The sequence below is a fragment of the Lissotriton helveticus genome, chromosome 9 (genome assembly GCF_964261635.1).
Source record: "Lissotriton helveticus chromosome 9, aLisHel1.1, whole genome shotgun sequence".
NCBI lineage: Eukaryota > Metazoa > Chordata > Amphibia > Caudata > Salamandridae > Lissotriton > Lissotriton helveticus.
This window is the reverse complement of record NC_136070.1, coordinates 668,421,829-668,447,890: the sequence shown is the minus strand read 5'-3', so window position 1 is coordinate 668,447,890 and position 26,062 is coordinate 668,421,829. Positions and strand designations below refer to the sequence as shown.

At 46.1% G+C, this 26,062-nt stretch overlaps 1 protein-coding gene across 2 annotated transcripts in view; it reads right to left on the bottom strand.

Moving 5' to 3' along the window:
• The window catches only part of RASGRP2 (RAS guanyl releasing protein 2), a 329,120-nt gene that overhangs the window by 176,881 nt on the left and 126,177 nt on the right, over positions 1-26,062 (bottom strand). The gene's annotated exons all lie outside the window — the stretch shown is intronic.

Sequence of the window (26,062 nt, the reverse complement as noted above, 5' to 3'; positions counted from 1 at the left end):
TGAACTAATATAGCGCCGAGCATCAGAGAGCCTCGCCTTGTGCTCTGACTAGTAGCGCGACATTGATTAAGTTAATTGCGTGCTCTGACTAGTTGCTTTGACTTGATTAGGATAATTGCGTGCTGCTGCATTTATTGTGAATATTTTATCTCTTGTTGCCTCTGCCCCCGTTTCGCTTTCCATTCCGACCTCCATCTTACTTGTTGTCCATTCCCCTGACCCGCCTCCCCGCTACCGCCTCCCAGCTGCCCCTCCCACGCTCCGCCCCCTCCACTCCCTATTTTAATCAGATGAATCAACGCGCAGCGTCCACGCCCTGCGGCCGCGCCAAAGGTGCGCCAAAGGTAAGCCCGTCTACGCCCGTCCGCGCCTGGACCGCGCCCAGCACGAGACCCCCTGGTCCCCACCACACCCAACACACTAGAGCCTCTTATGATGCCGCAACTCTCCTCGCGCTCAACCCCGGACGCACACCACAATGCTGCGTAGCCTTCCCAGGACGAACCCACGGCCCATTCGCCTGCCTCTCCTGCAAGTTCAACTGCTTCAGAACTCTCACCACATCCACTTCATCCATTCACAGCTCCGACCCCAACTGCCTGAAGTGCATCCTGCTCAACACCCGCTCGGTCCACAAACACGCTACCGAACTCTGGGACCTACTCGACACGTCGTCACCGGACATCGCCTTCCTAACAGAAACATGGATGAACACTTCATCAGCACCAGACATCGCCATAGCCATACCGGACGACTACAAGATTATCCGCAAAGACCGCCCCAATCAAACTGGAGGAGGCATCGCCATCATCCATAGGAGCTCCATCAAAATCACGACCAGCCCCGACGACAAACTTGCACCCGCCGAACTTCTCCACTTTCAGATCCACACCGACCCTAGGACCACACTTAGAGGCACCCTCATCTACAGACCCCCAGGAACCTGCACTCATTTCAGCGAGGACATCACCGACTTCGTCAGCCCACTTGCCCTCGCCTCCGAGAACTACATTCTTCTAGGAGACCTCAACTACCACCTTGAAAACAAACTCGACAGAAACACCACTACCCTTCTTGACAACATGGCCAATCTCGGACTCAAACAACTCGTTGACACCCCCACTCATGTAGCCGGACACACGCTCAACCCTATCTTCACCTCCAGCAAGCACATTTCCTTCAATCGCACCACAGCGCTTCATTGGACGGACCACAGCTGTGTTCACTTCAGCTACAAAACAACCCTGAACAACAACCACCCACAACCCATTCCTCGGAGAAACTGGAACAAAATAACCTCCGACCAACTCCTCTCATCACTCAACAAAAATCCTCCCACCCACTCATTGGACCCAAACCAAGCGGCCACCAATCTCAAGCAATGGATCACACACTGTGCTGACGAATTAGCACCCCTGAAAAAGCACAAAATCAAAACAACCAGCAAAAAGGCTTCCTGGTTCAATGATGACCTTAAAAAATCCAAGAAACTATGCCGCACCCAGGAGAAAATATGGAGAAAAAACCCAACAACCGACAACATGACCACCCTCAAGGCAGTCACCCGCATCCACCACCAACTAATCCGATCCTCCAAGAAATCAGCTTTCAAGGACCGTCTCGACAACAACAACCACAACAGCAAGGAACTCTTCAACATCGTCAAAGAATTCACCAACCCCACCGCTGCATCTAACGACATCACTCCCTCCCAAGACCTTTGTGACGCGCTATCTTCCTTCTTCTACAACAAAATAGCCAACATCCACAACAGCTTCGAGAACACTCCTAACGATCAACCCTCCCCACACCCCTCAGACACCACCCCGCAAACTAACCACCTTAGCGCCTGGAACACAATAACCACTGAAGACACCATCCGCCTAATGAACTCAATCCACTCTGGCTCACCCACCGACCCCTGCCCACACCACATCTTCAACAAAGCTAACTCCATCATCGCACCCCATCTTCGCGATGTCATCAACTGCTCGTTTAACTCTGCCACCTTCCCAGAAAGCTGGAAACACGCCGAACTCAGTGCCCTCTTGAATAAACCCACAGCAGACCCATCTGAACTTAAGAACTACCGTCCCATCTCCCTCCTCCCTTTCCCCGCCAAAGTCATTGAAAAAGCCGTCAACAACCAGCTCGCCACCTTCCTTGAATGCAACAACTGCCTCGATCCATCTCAATCCGGATTTAGAGCCAAACACAGCACCGAGACCGCCCTCATTGCAGCGACAGACGACATCCGAACACTACTGGACAACGGAGAAACTGCGGCCCTCATTCTACTCGACCTCTCCGCCGCTTTCGACACAGTCTGCCACAGCACCCTTATAAAACGCCTCAGCAACATCGGCATACAGGGAAAAGCCCTGTACTGGATCATCTCGTTCCTCGCCGGAAGAACTCAAAGAGTCCGACTTCCCCCATTCAACTCAGAAGCCACAGAAGTTATCTGTGGAGTACCACAAGGGTCATCACTCAGTCCCACCCTCTTCAACGTTTACATGAGCCCACTCGCATCCATCGCGCGCCAACACAACCTCAACATCATCTCTTACGCCGACGACACCCAATTAATCCTCTCCCTCACCAAAGACCCTAACACCGCCAAAAACAATCTTCACGAAGGCATGAAAGAAGTAGCCGAATGGATGAAACAGAGCCGCCTAAAACTCAATTCAGACAAAACAGAAGTGCTCATCCTAGGATCCACACCCTCTGCCTGGGACGATTCATGGTGGCCTTCCGCTCTAGGCACAGCACCCACACCCACCGACCACGCACGTAACCTTGGCTTCATCCTAGACTCTTTTCTCTCGATGTCCAGACAAGTTAACGCAGTATCTTCCTCCTGCTTCAACGTACTCCGCATCCTCAAAAAGATCTTCCGCTGGATCCCCCTCGAAACAAGAAAGACTGTGACCCACGCACTAGTCACAAGTCGTTTGGATTATGGTAACACTCTGTACGCCGGAATCACTGCAAAATTGCAGAAAAAACTCCAACGCATCCAAAACTCATCAGCGAGACTCATATTGGACATCCCTCGCCATGATCACATCACTGGACACCTTAAGGACCTCCACTGGCTCCCGGTCAACAAAAGAATTACGTTCCGTCTTCTCACCCACGCACACAAGGCCCTCTACAACCTTGGACCCGAATGCCTCAACACTCGATTATCCTTCTACAAACCCACGCGCGAACTAAGATCTTCCAATCAAGCCCTCGCCGCAGTCCCGCGCATCCGAAAATCCACCATGGGGGGCAGATCCTTCTCCTTCTTGGCTGCCAAGAACTGGAACTCACTTCCCTCTCACCTCCGCCTTACTCAAAACCAAAACCACATCTCCTTCAGAAAAGAACTTAAAACCTGGCTATTCGACAAATAATACACCCCCTCCCCAAGCGCCTTGAGACCCTCTGGGTGAGTAGTGCGCTATATAAATACCTGAACTTGAACTTGAACTTGAAAGCAGAACTGCCTCGGAGAAAGCATGGTAATTTTCGCATTCGGGGCGTGTGTTTTGTTGTTCTGAGTGACGGGTGACGTCACTGGCGAAAGAACAGCAAAATGTACGCCCCCCAAATCCGAAAAAGACGGAGCTTCTTTGGAGGGACGGCTCAATCCTCCAATGGCTGGCCTCCATTTAGGAAGCCAGCCAATGGAGGAGAGACGAAAAGAGAGGCGGGATGTTGCTGCACTCTAAGTAACAATAAATCTCCGGACTTCCGGTCTTGGCCTACGGCCAATCCTACGGTCCCGAGACCATGAGTTCACGTCCTATTTGACCACGAGTAATTCCAAGGAAGTTTTGATCGGACTATTGGCATTGGTGTCACCAGGGAGTAAACAATGTTATTCCCCAAGTCAACATGTTTAAATGTGTTGCAGGCAGATCAGTTGACATGCCATGAGACTGTTTTAAAGGGTTTGAATATTTCAAGACTACATGTTCAAAATTGCTTCATAAACATTTTTGCTTTCTCAAATTTACATATTTACCACTTTTTCCCCCAAAAGTTTCTTGGAAGGAAACTCCTCCTCCCACCGACCACCCTTTTCTCTGTCAGGCTTGTTTGCTTTGCTCTTCCCCAACTTTTATGTCCCATTCACCAGATGCCACTTCACCCACAGGGTGTAGCGTGCTACCAATGTGGATAAGTGCTTCAGCACTAAACAATGCTGTAATAAAATACTAGTTCACCTGTACATATGTACTAAGTGCTTTAAATATAATGTATTTAACTTCGCTCTGAGTGACATAGGCCACACCTATTCAAAAGGGTTCTTGTTAGGCTTGTTAGACTATATCCCTTTTACAGGCCCTCATTTTTTTCAATCCACTTAAAGCGCTATTTGAGGGAGAGCGTGCATTGTGGCAGCTTGTGTCCTCTGCACTTTGTGTATTTTTAAGTTTGCGCCACTCCTGCCTGTGCTGTGGTTACTAAATGTATGTGAGGGAAGCATTGTATACTGCTGCTGCTAGTGCTGTAACACTGAGTGATTTGGGCAGCGTTTGGTTTGCGCACCCCTGAATATAAAGTTTATTCAACGGTCTTTGATGTTTTTTTAGCTCCGTTGTTTTTCTTTTTAGCTCGAATGGTCCCAGGTATAAAAAGGTTGTAGACCGTTGACCTAGAGGAATGCGCTTTTAGTGAGGGATGCGGATGCACAGGCTGTGAGGTCTTTTATATAGTGCTTACTATCCCTGATGAGGGGTAGGAGCGCTTTCGGACGAGAAGCCCTCCACTTTCGAACTCCAGGACAGTGGTTAATCCTGGGGTTCTTGTTTGTTATTTGGGTTGGTCTTGTGCTCTCGAGGACCCCTTCCATGGAAATACTCTGCCTTCTTTGTGGTGCTTGTGTAGTTGGTGGGGGTGTTGGCAGCTTGCCCTAAAAACACAGGGAGAGGATGTTGAAATCGGAAAGCAATTCGGAACAAAGGGCTGCTTCTGTAATTATGTGCTTTACCTTGCCCATGCTTTGCTGCTCCAATAATAGAATATACGAATACAGAAGTGATGCTCGCAGGAGAGTGACAAAAGGGTTAAAGATCCGTTGTTCAGCCTTGAGCGTGAATGGAGGAGGCGTGTCTGAAAGTAATTCAAGTGTGTATTGACAATCCGAATATGGTCTTGATCCTGTGTGAAAGTTATCCCGCTTTGCAGGAAATGGAAACTTATTTGCGTAGTGGCAGCATCGTTTTTAAACGCGGGTTGCATCCTATAAAGTGCTTTCAGAAAGTGAGGAAACCGCGCGCACGACGAACTGTAGTTTGCAGACAAGCAGGAGCGTAGTGCAAACAGCAACGCTTCCGTTGCAGCCATGAGTCGGAGAATGCCCATCAACCTCAAAATTATCTACTGTGCAGGGGCGGGCAAGGAGCCGTTTGTGCAGGTATGCCTGGCACGTATTTACTTCGCTTCACACGTTTCCTGTAGTAAATCTGAAGCTTACTGTTAAGGCGTGTTTCAGCCAGGGCACCGTTGCGTTTGTGTAGGTCGAGAGCATGTGGCAGGTGGAAGCGCAGCATTCCGCTTTGCACATAGTGTTTGATTGAAACTCAGCAGTCACGTTTGTGGATACCAAATACGAAGCGGTTGTGAGCAATACCATCATTAAGTTTTAGTTCTTACTGAATACAATGGTTTCTAAAGTTGGTGGCTGAGGCTGCTTTTGTCCGGTCAGTGAGTGCTGTCAGGCGTCTCTCTGTTTACACTACTTTAAGAAGTACACATGGTTTCATTTCAGGCGTTGGACGTTTTAATGCTGTGTTTCGCGGGAAGCAGCATCCGTCGGTCCCAGTGAGTATAGCCTGGCTTGAGGAGAGATAAAAACGGGTCTTGCTCTCTTTCCAGGTAGGTTCCGTGACCTCCAGTAAACTTTTCTCCCTGACCTCGCGGGATGGCCACTCACACAGCACATCTGCACCGCTCTCATTGCTAATGAAAATAGTTGGCCTGGTGTGGGAGGGGGTGGGGGGGAGCGGGACGAAGGAGAGCTGCGGGCGGAGGGAGGGGGGAGCGGGACGAAGGAGAGCTGCGGGCGGAGGGGGGGGGTGGGAGCGGGACGAAGGAGAGCTGCGGACGGAGGGAGGGGGGTGGGAGCGGGACGAAGGAGAGCTGCGGAGGGAGGGGGGACCAGCAGAGCAGCTCTGGAAACCACCACCGTCTTTCTCCGAGGCAAAGCAGAAATGCCTCGGAGAAAGCACGGTAATTTTCGCATTCGGGGGCATGTGTTTTGTTGTTCTGAGTGAGGGGTGACGTCACTGGCGAAAGAACAGCAAAATGTACGCCCCCAAATCCGAAAAAGACAGAGCTTCTTTGGAGGGACGGCTCTCTCCTCCAATGGCTGGCCTCCATTTAGGAAGCCAGCCAATGGAGGAGAGACTAAAAGAGAGGCGGGATGTTGCTGCACTCTAAGTAACAATAAATCTCCGGACTTCCGGTCTTGGCCTACGGTCCCGAGACCTAAAAACGTTTTAAATTGCGGCACATGGGCCGCAACACCATGCGTACAACTCTCCCAAACGTAACTTCACTTGTCAGCAAATTATTGCTGTATTTAGACATAAGGCCTCATGTACCAAGTTGCTGTGCGGGGGCAAAGTGTGTGGTCTGCAAAATCACATGCTTTGCAACTGCAAAACAGTGTGTTGCAATATCCTGCGGACACACTGAGTCGAACAAGTCCTTCCTACTTGGAAAGTGCCTTTTTCGACCCACGCCAACTTGTCCAGGATACAAGGCATGCAATGGGTGCTCACACCTTTGTGCGTGGATATGCTATGAATCAATGATCTGCAATTGCATTTGCAAAACATCAGCTATCAAGAATCAAAAGAGAGTGGCAGAAGGTTAACAAAGTGGAAGCTGTCCCTCAGTCTGTGTTTTCACAGACTGGTCAGAGCGCGAGACAGCTTCCACTTTGTGAAGACACAGACTGGATTGTAAACTCACCTTGCTACACCATGCTCTTCAAGAGGTAACAATTTTGGCCAGGTAATATGAACATCCCCACACTGTGGACGAGGGAATGGCTGTTGTCTGCAGCAGAAACCAAATACTTTAAATACTTAGAAGTAATGTAGACAGGGAGAAAAGAATGATTCCTTTTTTTGTAATAAAAAGGTTTTATTATTTTTAAATTGCAAATTCATAGGTACATGACACACACGGTTCTAAAATCAGAAGTTAGTTCATACACTGTTCTCAGAGCAGCCGTTATTTCATGAGCTTACTCCGAGTTTGGAAGATTCCAAACATTTTTCATTTATTTTTAAGGTTTGAACTGTATCTTATTGGCATATTTGCGTTTTAAATATGTAAAGAACTATATTGTCCAGCAACGCATTTTTTAATAGAAAAAGGTGCTTCCAGAGGCCCTATAGTAAAAACCTGTTTAAGCCAATACTGAAGAGAAATTTTGAAATAAATGTGATGCGTTCAATAAAAAAGCACATCTTTATTCATTACAACAATGTATTTGTTTTTCATTGTGGAACAGTTTTACACAATGTCTTTTACTTTGGAAGGTGAGAAGGAATTAATAAATTACAGTCTCGGACAAGACCAAGCCAAGAGTTGTAGGTGAATAACATTTTGAATAGGATCTGCTTAATGTGTGCTTTTAATGTTCAATTAGCCTATGTAATTTTCTAGTATTAGATTCCCTTTTGAGCCGAAGTGTATTCAAGTGTCAATATATCTAGAAATAAAGCCGAAGAATGTAAAACTTAAGCTGGCTTTAATTGAATAAAATGTTGCATAGCAGCATAATTTGCCTTTGCCTGCAACGTAACAGTCAACCTTGACACTTTGGGGCCTATTATGATTGCGGTGAATCCGCATCCTCGGGGCCGGCGGAAGCCACCGCCGGCCCCGAGGATGCGGATTCACCGCTGCAGTGATTCACAAGACCCCCCGCCAGATTAGGATGGCAGGGGGGTCGGGAAGTCCGTACTCAGCTTTTCCGCCGCGGTCCGGTGGCGGAAAAGCTCTAATATGGTGGCAGTGTCTCTCAGACACCGTCCACCATATTAGGAAATGCCTGAAAAGATGCTTTTCCGCGGCGGATTTTCTGCCGTGGAAAAGCATGTGGTACTTCACTGCGGGGGCCCGTTGCGGGCCCCCTAGGTGAAGGGGGGGTGGAGGGTGCACATGGGGGGTACCTATGGTACCCCCCTGCATTTGTATGCAGAGATCGGCAGGCACCGCGCAGTGCCTGCCGCTTTCTGCATACAAATGCAAAGTATGCATTTTTAACATTGCGGCGGGTGCAGCTTGAAGCTGCACCCGCCGCAATGTTAAGGATAGAGGATGTGACTGCCACCCTGGCGGTCACATCCTAATCTTCACGGGGGGAACGACGCTGCCCATGCGGACGTTACCCCCTACTCTATGGTGGCGGACGGACTCAGGTCCGTCCGCCATCATAATCGGCCCCATAATTTGGTCCTCTATATATGCCGGATTCCTGAGTCAGGGGTCTAGGCTGCTTTGCTTGCTGAGAGCTTTTGTTCTTGAATTTTGGTATTGCTTCACGTTCCCGCCCGATGCTCTTGGTGCTTAGAAGGTTCCCTGCTTGTTTGTTCATTCGGGTCAGTAACTCTGCAGCTAAACTTTAATAGGTGATCACTTTTGCTAATTGCATGGTTGCCCTACATACACTATTCTGCAGGTTTTCCTTGAGAAGGAAAGTGGTTGTGCGCTAGCTTCTCTGGAGCATTTTAGGTTCCACGTGATGTTTGAAAATTGTTCTTGGATAAGCCATCCGCTATACTGGATATACAATCACCCTGGCTTGTGGGTCTGGTGTGTGTTACTCTCCCCAGATTAGGGTACTGCAGTGTTACATGATCATCATTTTGTTATGTACTCATACGCCTTCATTTTTTCTCTGTTGCACCAATGTTATGGAAAGTATCAATACACTACTGGTGTTCAATATGGCCCTTTAGGTAACAGTTGAGCATTTGGCTGTCCCGCTCTTTACTAATATGTCTTTAGAGTCTTCAAGCAGGTCAGCAATTTTACTAAAGCGAAATATCAGGTTAGGGCAGGTGACAGACTTCTGTCACATGTCATTTAATGGTTCATAGAGAAGTGTCTTACCTTCCTGAGCAGTGCTCAGGGTCGGAATGGGTCAGAAATTAGGCTAGGCACCAAAATAAGAGTGGCCTTCATTAGTGAATCAGATAGTTATAAACATTGAACCGCATTTGCAAATCTGGATAGCTTTGAAAGTGTACATATGTTTTGCAAGTTATGGATAACTGCATGGATTTGTGCTTGTGGCAGACAATGTTACTAGTAATACCAGAAAAAAAGCACTGTCCGGACAAGACCACTAGAAAACAGACCCACAAGCACCCCCAAAACAGCCCTCTCCCAGCCCCGCATTGACATCAGACCAGCCCTACTAGCACTGCCAGGCCAGTCCACCCAGGCAGCATTTTGGAACCAACCCATTCACAATAGTCATAAATTGCGCTGCACTTTTGTATGACTGTTGAAGGAGGGGGGTTTAAGACCTGACACTGTATTCCATGAGCTAGAATGTGTGAGAGGAATGAGGCAGTAATCACAGTCCGAGGTTCCCTCCCTCCTGGGCGGACTTGATAGTTGTATTGATTTGTACATACAGTAATGATAGCAAAACATACAGGGATTCCAGGTGAAAGGTCAGGTGTTTACGTTCTCGGTTAAAGAGAACAGCTAAAACTGGTTGTGGTAAATTTAAAGGACAAGCAGGGGTGTCTGGACATGCCTCGCCCTCTTGCTTTCAGGACAGAGTGGACGAAGCTTGGGACAATAATTCGAAATAATCCACAGTAATTCACGTGGTGTGAGGCCAGGAACCCCGCGCCTACACAACGTGACCCCGCAACATTGAAGGGCGCGCGCCTCGGAAGACGCATCGGAAAGGGCTGCACCAATGGCGCACTGTGCTTGCACTCTGCCGCCGACAGGAAGCTCTGTAACCTTTCAAGAGGTCAAAAATAGCACAGCCAGAGAAAGACTTTTTGTTTGGAGGGAGGAACTCGAATATGGGCAAATGTGCCTTTTTAGAGCTTTTCCTTTAAAGAGATGACATACGGGACTTCTCTTTCAGTAAACCCGGCAGCATTTCATTGTTCAGTACTTCTTTCTTTTTTATGTGAATTTAAACCTATAAATTTCCCTTCGTGTCTGCCATGTTCCTATTAGGGCAGCTGCTGAGTACCTATGCATTTAATACCAAAGAGCTGGCGACGACCAACTTGTAATTAACTTAGAAATTCATCTCCTTACTTTCATGCCAGAAGAAATGTTCCTTTATGTTTAACACCGACTCATGCCCCATAAAACGCGAGCCAGTTGTCTTCCAATTCACATTAGCTTGAAAGATAACACACTATACTGAAGTGGCGTAGGTAGCCCCCCCCATCCCCCTCCCGTGGAGGTGGGTGGCCCAGCACCGGGTGGCACAGTCATCTGTGTCCCAGGCAACGTTGATTCGTATTATATTTGTCCTATTCTGTCTGCAGGCCTGCAGACAGCTTGCCAAAAAACATTTCAAGGAGGTAAGAGCAGGGCAAGGCTTAGAGGTGTGTGTGGGGGGTTAAGTGCTGTTCAGTGAGCCCCAGGAAAGGAACAAGAAACGCATTTAAAAAGAACAGATAGAGCAGCAATTAGAGTGAGAGAGTGATGAAATACTGTGAGAAAAAATACGAGAAAATAAAAAAAATGGTAGATAGAATTGGAAAACAAAAGGGAAAGAGAGGAAGATTGAAAACAACAAAGGAAGGTTGTAAGGATGGAGGACTGGAAAGACGAACGTTTAGATGGAAAGGTCAAATAATCAATTAGTGAAAGGTTGGAAGGAAAGGTGAATGAAAGGTTGGACAAAAGAGTGTAAGGAAAAATGAGTGGAAGTGTGAAAGATTGCATCAGTGTGTGAAGGAAATGGCCATTGGATGGATTGATTGACAAAAGGATGTATAAATAGATGGATGGAAAGGTGAAAGGGTGGGTTTATGAGTGAAAGGATAGATGAATGAATCTGTGATATGATGGATGGATGGAATTTCAATGGATTAATGGAATAACAAAAGGACGGGCGAAGGATCAAAGCATTGATGAATGGAAGTGTGGGGCACTGAAAGGATAGCTAGGAGGGTGTACATATGAAGAGAACAATTCTAGGATGTGTCAGGCTTACTCACTTCACTTACTCAGTGTCATTAAATATTTGTTTGAAACTGGGGGATATCATAACTTTCTGACTACTCTCTTGCACTACGGGTCCTAGAAGGGTCCCCCCATATGTAACTCTGACAATGCACCCCAATCCTGCAACACTTCATACTATTACGGCAAAATAACCAACTGTGGATGCAGGTGACCTGGATCTCAGCTTCCCCTACAGCCACGCTGTTTGATCCTAGGTAAATCACATTATCTCCCAGAACCTCAAGTCTCATACCTGTTCATATATGCAAGCATTTAGAACCTAACGGTGGGCGAGCCATCAAAATAACAGGAAAAGTAGAGCAAAGTCAAGGGTCTGGGTTGGATCTTAAATTCCGTGCACAAGCCAAGTCCTGGATATACTTGCTATGTAAATCATACAACAAACATCACATAAAATATGATACAATCTGTTCAAAATTGTTAAAAGTGTATTAATTTCACATGTGGAAACTTTGACATTAATGGGGCACAGTATTAGCATTGCACTGAGAAGTACTTATTGAAAGTGATAGTTTTGTACAACTGGTAGTCTGAGAAAGTGCTTGAATATGCGATAGTGAAGAAAAAAGAGTTTTGGTTAAATTAAATATATGCCCCTAATATCACACAATTTTAAGAAGGAAAGCTGCAGTTTGTCCAGGTTTCCTGGTTTCACTTTGATCAAATCAGCCTGTAAACGACATTCATTGTCTTTCCTTATGTAAATGCTTTGGGCTTCATCTTCAAGATCATGACTCAGCGCTGTGCCGCAAGTCATTTAGCTGCACAGTGCTGCGTCATTTTCAAAGCACAAAGATGTGTCAAATTAATAAAAATACGATGCACCCCTCTGCTTTACCCTGCGCTGGCACACAACTGGGTGCCATGTGCCAGCACAGGCACTCTTGCGCCATTTTGCAAGGGTGCCTGCGCTATGGGTAGGATTGCGTTTGTGCAGAAAGGGACACCTTCCTCCACAAAAGCAATAATTAATGGCATTTCCCTCTTTCTATGTGTGCTGCAGAATATAGCACAAATAGAAAGAGGAAAAAAATATAAAAGTATCTCTCCTCGTTGCACCATTCCTATGCCTTCCCTGGGGAGACGTAGTCATTCCTAGGCCTTCCCTGGGGAGGCATAAGCATTTATATGCCTTCCCTGAGGAGGCGTTGGATTCTGACGCATTCTTAGTTTTACAAAATGTTATAAGAGGACCGCCAGACTATGCTTACCTACCTGAGGATAATCAGCTTTTGTGGCCAAAAGGGCCTTCTCTAGGGAATTAATATATAGGTTAAAAAGAAAGGGTGCTAATATGCCTTAATGTCAAACTGACTGACACTTTCAGGTATTTTGCTTAATGGACAGCCGCCGTGGATTCTCGATGAAGGTCCCTCAGAAATAAAATAATGTTACTGTCAATGCTAATGGAGGACATCAACTGCCACAGCTTCGACCTATTGACACAGTTGAACGATGAGGAAAGGTCCATGAAGGCTAGGTATATGGTGCTGGAATGAGCCACAGTGTACTTAGTCAGAACCATGTACAGACTTAAACACTGTTCCACGGTGGAGCGACCTGAGCGATAGCCATATTTTATCTTGGCTAAAGAGTTGTTTTCATCAGCCCAGGATACAAGTCTGTCCAGTACCATGCGACCCACCACCTTCACCACAGAGTCTAAAAGAGAGATGGCAGCCAATTGTGCGCCGTCACAGCACAGGGATGCGTCATATTGTTGTTAATACTACCCGTTCCTGTGCTTTGAAAATGGTGCAGCATGGAGGAGCTAAATATCTTGCGGCGCCACATCATTTTCTTGCCGATGAGTCCATTTGTTTTTACATTTCAGTGCATTTTTCTGCAGTTCTTAAAATATAGTGCTAACTCGCCCCGAAGGGCGCTGCGTCATTTTGATATAGATAAGGCATTTTGTTTTTACCTTTTCAGTCCCGAAGGTATAGAAGTGCTTTACACGAGTGCCAGTTGCATGGTATTGGCGCGCCTTACTTGAAAACCAGTTGCATTACACACGGTCACATGCATTGTTTATACATAGGGAGTTTAAGTGAATTGCCCAGAATTACGGGATGTATAGCCGACACTGAGACTCGAACCTGTTCCCTCAATTCCACAGTCATCCGCTTTGACTGTAATGACACGTAATGACATGTCGCGGGTAGCGGGAGGAAAAGAGTCAGGCAGAAACCACATGAAATTTCTGCTTTTTATGGGCTTGGGTTTCCAACAGGACCTCGAGCTGAGCCAGAGCCATGCTCCAGGATGGAGGGTTCGCCCACCTCTATTAGAACATAGCTAAATGTTTGCATTAAACGCTTTTGTAATAACCAAACCATTTACTCATACCAAAAACCATGCACACACTTTTGCAAGAACACCCAAGGCCTACCTCGCAGTAACTCCAGCTGTTCCTGCACTGGCTCCAGCACACTGAATTATTAATCCAGATCCCACTCTGCAGCACCCTATATTTCTTGCATAAAATGTAAGTAATGAGGTTTGGAACTTCTGCAATGACGGTAACACAATATTTTTCCTCAGTGAGTGCCAGTCCGTTTGTTAGCTTTCCACCTAGCACACTGCATGCTAATAAGAACACAGGCACCCAAACAGCCAACAGGCTGCATCTTTCCAGTCTGGTAATCCTCAACAGCAAACATCCAAAAGACCCCTGAAACATATCTTCCTAGTCGACTAAATACACAGGTACACAGACAATAATACCATCGTCACTCCATACCAGCACCCTGAATGACAATTTGCCAACCAGCAATCCACTGGCACATGAACAACTGAACACCATCACTCTAAATGCCCTTTTGTTACCCAGTAACCCACAGGCACACAAGACATGAAAAGCAAAAAAGCACCTTGGATGGAGTTAGTAATCCATTGTCAAGTACAAGAACCATTCAACATGTAGTTCTGTACTGCACACAACAGAAAGAGACAAAATAATTTGCACAACGTTCCATACTCTACCCGCTCACAAAGCAATGCACAAAATGAAACACACGGCCACAATGAAAAAACAGATATGTACGTTGAACAACGGTATTATGCACACTGCGCAGGCACATTATGTGGCATGTATTCTCAATTCTAATCCAAATTGCAACATGGGATGACTGGGGCTTGGATCGATATGAAGCAAAGAAACACAAAAAGAAAACAAATGCTGCACAAGACGTGGATTTGCTAACTGTAGTACTAGAAAATAATGTTACATTTCACTGGATTGTATAATAACAATTCTGCATCCATAGAACTAGAATCTGCTCGGTGTTGTGTACTAGTCGCACTACCTCTAAAACTGCATGTGTAACATTCATATCCTACCCTGTAATGCTGTACTTGTTGGTGTCTTCCCCTGCAGAATTAGTATCCTGGGGTATACTTTCACAGGGTCGCAGGAGAAAGTGCCACTGATTGGAGGGTGAATGACTTAGGTACATGCTTCTGTAGTCACTTGGCCAGCAATCCCGTGCGTGACAGAACAGGGGGAGGGAAAACTCTAGGTTTCCCTGACAACAGGATAGTGGTGTAATAGGCTGCTAAGAGGCCCTGGTGGCAGTGTGCACAGGATGAGACTGCTATTAGCCAGCTCGATTAAGTCGGCCTGGATGAGAATGGTCCTGGATACAGGCCGAGACAGTGCCTCAAAGGAGAAGTCTTGACGGTAGCTGCTTCTTAGTGCCTACAGGGGAGCACATCTCTTAGGGGTCTTAGGGGGACGGTGTGGAACTGGCTTAAGTCATTTCTAGCCAGCCGTCGGCAAACGATCTGGGCGCCACCTCACTCCGCAGCTATGTCAGCCCTGGAAGTGGGGGTCCCTCAGGGGTCTATTCTTAGTCCCCTGCTTTTCAACATCTTTATGGCCCCCCTTGCAGAGGTTGCGGAGTCGTTTGGCGCTCAGATCGTGGCTTACGCTGATGACACCCAGCTCTTGTTCACTCAGAACAAGAATGAGATGTTTGATGGGACACGTATCAGAGGCTGCTTAGAAGCAGTCTTTGATTGGTTCAAGAGACACGGCCTGAAATGCAACTCCGACAAATCGGAGCTGCTTTTTTTCGGGTGTGTCTCTGAACCAAACTGGAAAAGTTGGTGGCCCCAGGACCTTTTTCCCCCTGCCAATGCTAGTACCAAGGCTAAAAATCTTGGCATTATTGTCGACAATGAGCTGACTTTCGGACCCCAAATAGCCTGTCTTGCTGGGAAATGCTTCGGTATCCTGAGGATGCTCAGGAAATTCCTTCCTTTGATTTCCGTGAACCATCGCAGGGTTATCGTCCAAGCATTGGTAGGGTCTCGCATGGATTATGTTAACGTCCTTTATCTAGGTCTTCCTAAATATCTAGTAAGGAGACTTCAGGTTGTGCAAAACTCAGCCGCTCGGGCTATCTATGGTCTTCCTAGAAGAGCTAGTGCCTCTAATTTGCTGAAGGAATTGCACTGGCTCCCTATAGCCAAAAGGGTGCTGTTTAAGAGCTTGACGTTAACTTACAAGGCTCTTCACGACTTGGGTCCCAGGTATATTAAAAAGCGTCTTGTTTTGTATAAACCGAGCAGAGCTCTTCGCTCTGCCTCCTTGTTTTTAATGTCCGTTCCTTCCATCAAACGAACTAGACAAGGGGGGCGCTCCTTCCACTACCTGGCCCCACACGCTTGGAATAAATTGCCTCTTGCTCTTAGACAAGCCCCCAGCCTGATGTCCTTTAGAAAGGCATTAAAAACCTGGCTTTTTACTTATGAATTGTGAAGTCTTTTAATTTCAGTTATGTTTCCTTTCCAATAAAGGCCCTCTTCGCTAAAGCGCCGGGACACTCCATTGCGAGTAGCCGTTGCGCTATAGAAGAGCCCAATTAACATAACATAACATCTGCTGGGACGCTGTCTGAAAATAGTCCAACAAGATATACAGGAACTGGGGGATGCACAAGAGAAGAAAAGGCAGGTACTAGGGCCACCCTGAGCTGCAGACTGGGGATGCCAGGGGTGGACTTTCCTGCTATTGCTCCAAATGATGAAATGTCCCAGAATCCCTGGAAACATATTAATTTGGACTGATGATAAGAAAAACTAATTTGACAGACATGCAAGGTCACCACTTTAGGGACACGCACTGGCAGAGCCAATAGGTCTCGCCTATGCATGAGCTCTGCCAATATGTGTTAGCAATGTTGTACACGAGAGTGGCTTCTGTTCAGCATGCTAAAAGCTTGTAGGGTAAAGGAGAGTGCTACAGGGTGGAGCATTATAAAGTTGAGTAGAGTGGACTGGAGTGGCATACAGCAGAGTTGAGTGGCATGGAGAGGAGTGAAGAGGGGTGTCACGGAGTAGTGTACAGTGTTGTGGAGAGAGTAGAGTGTGGTAGAGAGAAAGGGTGCAGAGTTCAGTGTCGTTGAGTGGGGCACGGTGTCAGAGTTGAGTGGAATGTCATAAAGTGGAGTGGCAGAGTGTCCTGGAGTGGTGTAGAGCTGAATCGAGTGATCTAAAGTGTTGTGTAGAGTGGAGTAGAGTGTTGTAGTTTAAAGTGGCGTACAGCAGAGTAAATTGTCATAGAGTAGAGTAGTGTGTCATAGAATAGCATGGAGTGGCATGGAGTGGTATAGGGAGCTGCATAGAGCTTCGTAGAGTGGGGTAGTGTCATAGAACAGCATAGAGTGGAGAAGATTGATGTAAAATGGAGTGATATAGAGTGGAGTAGAGTGTCAATGGAGCAGTGTTTAATGGAGTAGAGCATTATAAAGTGCAGTATTGTGGAGTGGGGTTTCATAGAGTAGAGAGGCCTAGAGTGAAGTGGCGTAAAGTACAGTGGTGTCAGTAGATTGGCGTAGAGTGCACCGGCACAGAGTGGACTAGTGTTGAATAAAGAAGTGTAGATTGCATTGGTGTAGAGTGCAGTGAGGTAGAGCAGCGCAGAATGCAGTGGCATAGAGTACAGCGGTGCAGAGAAGATTGCAGTGGCATAGAGTGCAATGGCGTACAGTGGAGAAGTGCAGAGTGGAGTAGAGTGGTGAAGAGTAGAGTAGCATGGAGAGACGTGGCATAGAGTGGAGAGGTGCAAGGTAGAGTGCTGAGGGGTAGAGTAGAGTAGCATTGAGTGCAGTGATGTAGAGTGCAGTGGAGTGGTGTAGAGTTGAGTTGTGTAGAGTGCAGTGGCATAGAGTGCAGTCGGGCAGAGTAAAATTTCAGAGTGCATCGTTGTAGAGTGGTGCATAGTAGAGTGGTGCAGAGAACAGTGACGTATAGTACAGTGGTGCAGAGTAGGATAGAATGCAATAGACTGCAGTGAGAGTAGAGTGCAGTGGTATAGAGAGACGTAGCGCAAAGTGGCATAGAGTGCAGTGGCATAGAGTAGAATGTTGTCGAGTTGCAGTAGCCCAAAGTGCACTGGTACAGAGTGATTGGCATAGGGTGCATTGGATTTGAGAAAAGCAGTAGAGTGCATTGGCATAGAGTGGCATAGAGTGCAGGGATAGAGTGCCATGGAGTAGATTGGTGTGCAGTACAGCGGCACAGCATTGAGTATAGGGGCATAGAGTTGAGTGGCGCAGAGTGGAGGAGAGTGGTAAAGAGTGTAGTGGAGTACAGTAGATTGTTAAAGAGTAAAATTAAGTGGTGTAAAGTGGAGTGGTGCAAGGTAGAGTAGAGTGGTATAGAGTAGTGGTGTAGAGTGCAGTGTTGCAGAGTGGTGTGGTATGGAGTGGTGCAGAGTGGAGTGATCTAGACTGGAATGGTGTAGAGTGCAGGGTCACATAGTGCAATGGTGTACAGTAGATTAGAGTGGCGTGGAGTGCATTGGCATAGAGTGCAGTAGAGTGGAGCAGAGTAGAGTGCAGTGGCATGGAGTAATGTTGAGTAGAGTGCAGTGCTGCAGAACAAAGTGGTGCAACGCGCATTGGTGTAGAGTGCAGTGGAATAGAGTTGTGCAGAGTGAAGGTGAAAGAGTGCAATGGTGTATAGTGGCACAGAGGGCAGTGTTGTAGAGTAGAGTGGCATACAGTGCAGTGGTTCAAAGTAAATTAGTAAAGAGTGCAGTGGCATAGACTGTATTAGTTTTGAGTAAAGTGGCGTAGAGGGCATTGGTGTAGAGTGCAGTGGCATAGAGTGCAGCGGTATAAAATTAAGTGGCATAGTGTGGACTGGCAGAGAGTGGATGGCGAATAGTGCAATAGAGTGACGTAGACTGCAGTGGCGCAGAATAGATTGTTTCAAAGTACAGTGGAGTGGTAGAGAGTGCAGTCGTATAGAGTATAGTGGCATAGAGTGCTGTGGTGCAGAGTAGATTAGAGTGGATTGGCGTAGAGTGCAGTGGCATAAAGTGGAGTGATGCAGAGTAGAGTGGCGTAGAGTTCAGTGGTATAGAGTGGAGTGGTGCACAGTAGAGTTGATTGGTGCAGGGTAGAGTGCAGTGCCATAAGAGTAGAGTGATGTAGATTAGAGTGGTTGAGAGTGCATTGGCTTAGAGGAGAATGGTGCAGTGGCATAGAGGTCAGAGGCGTAGTGTGCAGTAGAGTGGCATAGAATGCAGTAGTGTAGAGTGCTGTAAAGTGACGTAGAGTGCAGTGGTGTAGAGTACAGTAGTGTAGAGCGCTGTAAAATGACATAGAGCAGTGTGGCGTTGAGTAGAGTGCTGCAGCATTGATTGCAGTGGCATAGAGTGGTGAATACTGCAGTGGCATAGAATGCAGTGGAATAGAGGAGATTGTTTCAGAGTAGAGTGAAGTGGCGTGGAGTGGTGAAGGGTAAAGTGGAGTGGTTTAGCATAGTGGCGTAAAGTGCATTGGCGTAGAATGCAATGTTGTGGAGTGGCGTGGTGTTGAGTGCAATGGCAAAGAGTGCAGGGGTACATAGTAGAGTGAAGTAGAGTGAAGTAGAGTGCACTGGCACAGAGTAGAGTGGTGCAGAGTAGAGAGGCGTAGAGTGAAGTGGGGTAGAGTGCAGTGTCAGAGTTCAGTGGTGCACAGTAGATCAGAGTGGCATAGAGTGCATTGGCGCAGAGTGTAGAAGAGTAGCGCAGAGTAGAGTGGCATAGAGTTCAGTGGCAGAGAGAGCAGTGCTGCAGAGTAGAGTAAAGTAGAGTGTATTGGTGTAGAGTGAAGTGGCATACAGTGGTGCAAAGAAAAGTGATGTAGAGTGCAATGGTGTAGAGTGGAGTGGCGTAGAGTACAGTGGCATAGAGTAGATTATAGTGGCGTACAGTGCAGTGGTGCAGAGTAGATTGGCATAGAGTGCCGTGGCATAGAGTGTATTCATTTTGCGTAAAGTGGTATAGAGTGCAGTGGCGTGCAGAGTGCAATAGAGTGGTGTAGACTGCAGTGGCAGAGTAGATTGTTTAAGTAAAGAGAGAAGTGGTTCATTGTGCAGAGGTATAGAGTAGAGTATCGTAGAGTGCAGTGGTGCAGAGGAGATTAGAGTGCCTTAGGCCCAGATGTATGAAGCCATTTAGCATTTCTTAACAAGCCTAATTGCTGTTTCTGCCCGTTAAGTAATGCTAAATGGCCTTTTCATATATGCAAAGGGCCAAAACCGGTTGCAATTTGCATTTTCAACCGGGTAGAAATCGCATATTGCGAACGTGATTTAGGAATCGCAAATAGGGATTAGCTATTTGCGATTCCTAAAGCACATGTACATAGCCTTTCCTAAATGCAAATCGGGCATTTAGGCAATGCTATAACCATCGACTTGAAGTCAATGGTAACCATGTCAAAATTCAAAAATGCATTAAAAAATTCATTTTTTAATGTGACATGAAGCGCACATATGCCCCTAGTATATGAATTTACCTTGTTATCACGCAGACTTTTTCCCCGCAGGGTATTACAACGCGGTTGTTACAATGACCGCATTGTAATTCCGCATACCATTACCCCGCAAGTGGTAACAACGACTTGCGGAGGGGGCTGCTGGATGTTAGAATAGTATAATTTACTATTCCAACTCCAGTCTGTGCGGACAGTAGGGAAGGTGTTGGATTTTAAATCCAACACCTTCTCCCCCCTCCGCAAGTCGTTGTTCCGACTTGCGGAGTAATGGTATGCGGAATTACAATGCAGTTGTTGTAACGACTGTGTTGTAATTACCTGCGGGCAAAACGTTTTGTGGTAAACGTTGTTTACCCTAGGACATATGTGCACTCACATGTGCATTAGGAAATTCAGGGTGCCTCCAGAGGGGGTTTAAGCCCAGAGGCACCCTTGGTTTGGCATTTCTTAAATTGCACTCTCCTATTAGGAAATCACAATTTAGGAAGTGCAAACCATTTCTTATTTTACCCATAGGCCAAATGCAATGGCATTTCCAATCAGCGATTCCCTAATAGCGATTACTATTTTGGATGAATAGCTATTAGGGAATTTGATATTTAGTACATACCCTTTTGCATTTCTTAAATAGCGTTTTTCTATGGAGTCGCAATTTAAGAAATGCAAACAGGAGCCTTTGTACATCTGGGCCTTAGAGTGGATAGACATAGAGTGCAGTGGCATAGAGCTCAGTGGAGTACAGTAGAGTGCCAGAGAGTGCAGTGTTACAGAGTATACTGTCATAGAGTGTAGTGGTGTAGAGTGACGTGGAGTGTATTAGTGTAGTGTGCAGTGGCGCAGATTAGAATGGCGTAGAATGCAGTGGATCAGAGTAAAGTGGTGTAGAGCACAATTGTGCACAGTAGAACAGAGTGGCACAGACTGCAGTGACGCAGAGTAAAATAAAGTGTCATAGAGTGCAGTGGTATAGAGTATAGTGGCATAGAGTGATTTGGTGCAGAGTAGATTGGCGTAGAGTGGATTGGTTTTGGGTAAGGTGGTGTAGAGTGCAATGGCATAGATTGCATGGCATAGAGTGCAGTGTCGCAGAGTAGGATGGCATAGGGTGGAGTGGCGCAGAGTGGTGTAGAGTGCAGTGGTGCATAGTAGAGTAGTGTAGGGTAAGGGTGCACTGGCATAGAGTAGAGTGTAGTGGTGTAGAGCAGAGCGGCATAGTGACCCAGTGTGGTGTGGTGCAGAGTAGAGTGGGAGGCGTGGAGTGGTGCAGAGTAGATTGAAGAGGTGTAACTTGGAGTGTGAATGGAAAGTAGCATACGCTCCTAATGGACAACACAACTTCAGTTGAAATGACCATTACATTTGCACTTGCATACAGTGTTACTGATAAAAAGTATACAACACACAAACGATAATGTGTAGAAATGCCATCACCTAATATTTTGATTTGATCGTCAGCACAGTTAATTTACAGACATTTACTTTTTCTTGTGCTAGAAAAAATCTGTACAGCTTTCCTCAAGCAGTCCCCCACTAGCCAGCATGATTGTCATGTAAATCCTCTCACTCTGAAGTCAGAGAAAGAAAATAAAGATCAACCTTCCTGAAAGACACAGCCTGACATTTGACCTCTGCCTTTGAATGCACAGCAAATGGGAGAAGATAAGAATACGATTTAAAGGTCTGTTTACAGAAAGCAAGTTTGTAGAAGAATACAGTAAACAATGTTTGGGCAACAGGAGGGACGAACTCGAGCTAGACAGCCTAAAGCAAATAAAGGCAGCATATAGAAAGCCAGAAAATGTGAGTTCCAAACCGCAAAGCCAATTGTAAGCAACAGGTGGAATGAATTCCTAGGTCAACTTTCTAAAAGTCCCTAAGATGTCTGGAGCAAACCAGTCAGCTGCGCTGCCTTGTAGGCTGCTACCTAATATCAACGGTGCCGCGATCTGAGTACAGAGTAGTGCCCTAACTACTACTAATAGCCAGTTCCAGCAGCAGACCAGCTCTAAGCCAAGACAGATCCTGGTATAGGTCTCTAAGCAACCCAATGGCATATTGATTTCCATAGAGATGGAGGGGGCTAGTTCTCTCAGTGTCAATCCACAATACTCATCCCATGATAATTTTCTTTCCGCCCACAGTAATGCAGGACGACAAAAAGGATGGTGCAGAGATCAAGAGTTACGCAGCCTAGTTGACCCAGTGTGATTAAAGACAAGGGAGCTCAGGATCAGTGGCCAGTTTCACCTATTCTACATCTATGGTTGCAGACGGCACTTGGGCAAGTATGAATATATATATTTCCCATATAGAGGCATCATTTTCCTATGACCCAGGACTGGAAGGTTTGGGTGCTTATCATCCCAGCTAGAGGAATCATCTCATGCTCTCCCGTGACTGTAGCACATTCCAATTTGTGTAACCCAAATAAAGGAGATTGACATATTGTGCCTATGTCTCACCTCTACTGCCCTATTTTTGGGATGAGATGCAGCGGTATAGTTACTAAAGTTTGCACAGATGCTCGTGTGGTACAGCACAATGCTAAAAGTGTGGCAATTTAATACACATTATAAAAGCCTGCACTGCTTTACAAACAATAGTAGGTATCCCCTGCAGTTCTGGAAATACCAATATCTATGTGGAGCCACAGGAGCCATCTTTTGTTCATAGGGGCAAGCCATTAGGGATATTGCACATTGCTACCATCAACTTCAGGCAAGGGAAGCCCTCTCCTCCAACTCAGCACAGGTTGTGGCACCTTCGGCCTCACCTACGAAGACTAGTTATGTGCACCAGGAGGTAATAATGATCTACACGACTGTAGCACTGAGGATAAGCCCTCAGTCAATCAATCAATCAGGGTTCTTATAGAGCGTGGCTAATCACCCGTGAGGGACTCAAGGCACTGCATGAACAGTCTCTAGAAATAAAGTTTGGAAACACACTGGTACTAGGCCTGGTGCCTGGTCTACAGGAAGAAAAAGATTTACTTATGTTGCTGTACCAAATCATCCGAAAATAGTTACACCTCGGCCCTTTCTTAAGTCAGAATGAATGTCCATTAGACTGGCAGGGCCTAACTGCCAGCTCCAAAGGACAACTGCTGTTTCACAGCAAAAAATACGAGGCTGGGATTAAATGCACCTCAGTCCATGTTCATCTTTGAAAATTCTTCCCCTGGAAAGAGACGTGGACTTATTTTGCCTCTTGATGCACCCTTTTAAACAAATGAAGTGGCTAGATGACCATCAAATCAGATTACAGAATGCTAGGATCTAAAAAGTATACTGTAACTACAAAAGGTGAGTAAGGCAAGGCCTGAAATGGAATGGGAGTCATTTTAGATCTGGCCTAGAGACAGCTAAAGATGGTGAGACAGTTGCAGCGGTCTTGCCGCCTCTTATTTTCCCAAAACAAATCATTATAAAATAACATACATATAGACCTACATATGAGGGTTTTTTGTTAGCCCTATTCATTCATTGGCCTGTTCAATTGTAATTTGATTATTGCTACTAGCCCCCCACATCACAGAACATAGGGCTCTCGCTACTCACTTCCTCCTGTTGCTGTATTCCAGTGTGAATAACTGTGTTTTTTGCATGCTCACGTGATCACAGTCGTCTGAAAAGAAGTGTACTTCAGTAGACAGGTTGCTGTGCCTGGCCGTCTCTGTTATTTTTATTTTTTTCCAATATTTTTCATACTTGTCATTTCGCACACAGCCCGATAGAAAAGCTGGGGCAAGGTGCAGATATAAACACATCAAAGCAACCAATAAAACGTAAGGATGCATGCAAAAACAAAGCCTAGGTATGCACTATTTATGGGTGTCACACAAGGATACGCAGTCATATAAGATGTCTGGTAACCCAATAGGCTAAACACCTGCAGATGGCTCCATAAGTAAAAAGTGCAGTTACTTGCAGATGGATGTATTAGTATTTTATACACAAACATAGCTGAACAGTAACACGGCACTGTGGGTTAATAGGGGAACATGAAGTAGACCCAAAGTAATTTCATTTACGCCGGTGTATCTTACATAATTTCCAGAATTTCGTAATTCTTCTTATGTGAACTGCCGGAATTTACACCAAGTCGCGTATTCGAGATGTTTTTCGGATAACAGTATCATTGTGAACAAACAAAAAGTCAACAATGGTTGTTTGTTTCAGTGCAATGTTGTGCTTTTTTTAGTGTGAACGCGTCTGCGTCAAAAACTAGAAGCGAGGGAGAATTTTCATGCAATAAAATAGCACAAAATATTGGACCATACTTTAATGTAATTTTTTGGGCATTTCTTGTAATTTCTGTAAAGGAAACTGCGCGAATTTTCCCCAAATCTAATAAGACTATACAAGGGCATGTACATTAGGTAGAAATTTACGTTAGAACCTCACAACCACATTTTGCATTACATTTGGCACATATTTACATTGCTTATGTAAATGGCGATTAGGTGATTAAGCCAGATTGATGTTATTTTCAGGCAAGTGCTAGAGCCACAATTACAACTACTGTCCCCTGAGTTCAAAGCTTAGCCAAAAGACAACATATCCTGTACTGAGTGGTGGCAATCTTAAGAATCAGTTATTGGTTTGTTCATTTTTTGGTTTTGTAATGCACTACGTGTTACTGTTAAACCACCTTGCAAGAATGTCACGGCATGGGAATTATGAAGACCTGCACTCATGAGATGGTATCTGGGATCCTCACGCGGGCGCCTTATCTTCCAGAGGAACTTCCAATCATTGCCCAGCTGCTAGCTCCATCTTCCTCTACTTTTAGTTGCTGCCTTCAGGTTGCTGCATGGGAGTGTCACAACTAATAAAGGTTCACTAACCTTATACCGGATACAGCAGGAGCGGTGAAAGGGGAAGGGGAGTGATTAGATAGCAGTGGAGATGAAAGAGAGGAAGGACTGCCATACAGGTTTTCTGGGATATGTAGTCCCCCTTACATTCCTCCTTATCTCAGCCTATCGCCTAGGTGTGACAGGGAGGCACTAGACAGCTTCCACATAGCCTTGGGCAGGTTAAGGGACAGGGACAAATCCTTCTCAATGATGCAAGCATCCCCATCCACATGGCTGGCTCGAAGGCCAGAGGTCTGCTCCTACACAAAAGGAATGTTGTTAGGGTCAAAAAGATTAGCTCATGCTGTAAAGTTTACCAGCTCTCGGATGAAGCTCTATTCTCCTTAAAAATTCGGGAATGGGTCCAGTTGCCTGGCAGGGAAGTTCCTCAGGTGAGCAGGACTTCTTGATGCTTCAGTCTCGGAAAGAGTCATACCCAGGATAGGGATGGCGTAGAAAAACATGGAAAAGGAATTGGAACACATAAGCTAAAGTCTGCTCAAGTACTGTTATTCAGAGTACTATTTGGAGACCACTACTATGCATGTCGCTCTGCTTTAGTCTTTCCGTTATCCTAGATCCCTAAATGCCGCATGGGACTAGCCAGCCAGCTTCTTACTCCCTCGTGTGATTGCCAGCTTGCTCACCCTGCTGCCACTGGCCCACACCTCACCAAATGGCAGCACTATTTCCAGAAATCACCATCTGTCTCATCTGCCAGTGCAGGGACTGCAGGCCCAACCACATTGACATATACATCGCAGCCTCCCAGAATGCAATCGCCCCTTGTGTGTCAACAGACCTAGAGATTTGGGCTGGGGTTCTGGGTATGGTCCCACTACTAACACTGCACATAGTGATAGTTTGTTTGCTTGATCAAGCCATTCTTTTGACCCTAAGGGTATGAAATAAAGACTTCGTTGTTTCTATTTTCAGAGGTTCTAATGGTAAAGAACTACTCCTTGAGATAATGTGTGTTACCAGAACTGTGTCTATTTCTTCCATTGAAGATACAGCACCAGGTATTATTCCAGCTACTTCTCAAACAGTGCTTTTCATACCCAGGGTGCGGGACATTACCAACATAAGAGTGGGAGAGCTTCCAGTGTGGCTATTGCTGGCTTAACATCTATCGATGCTTGACATTTTTAAAAAACTGCACTTCCCACATCTG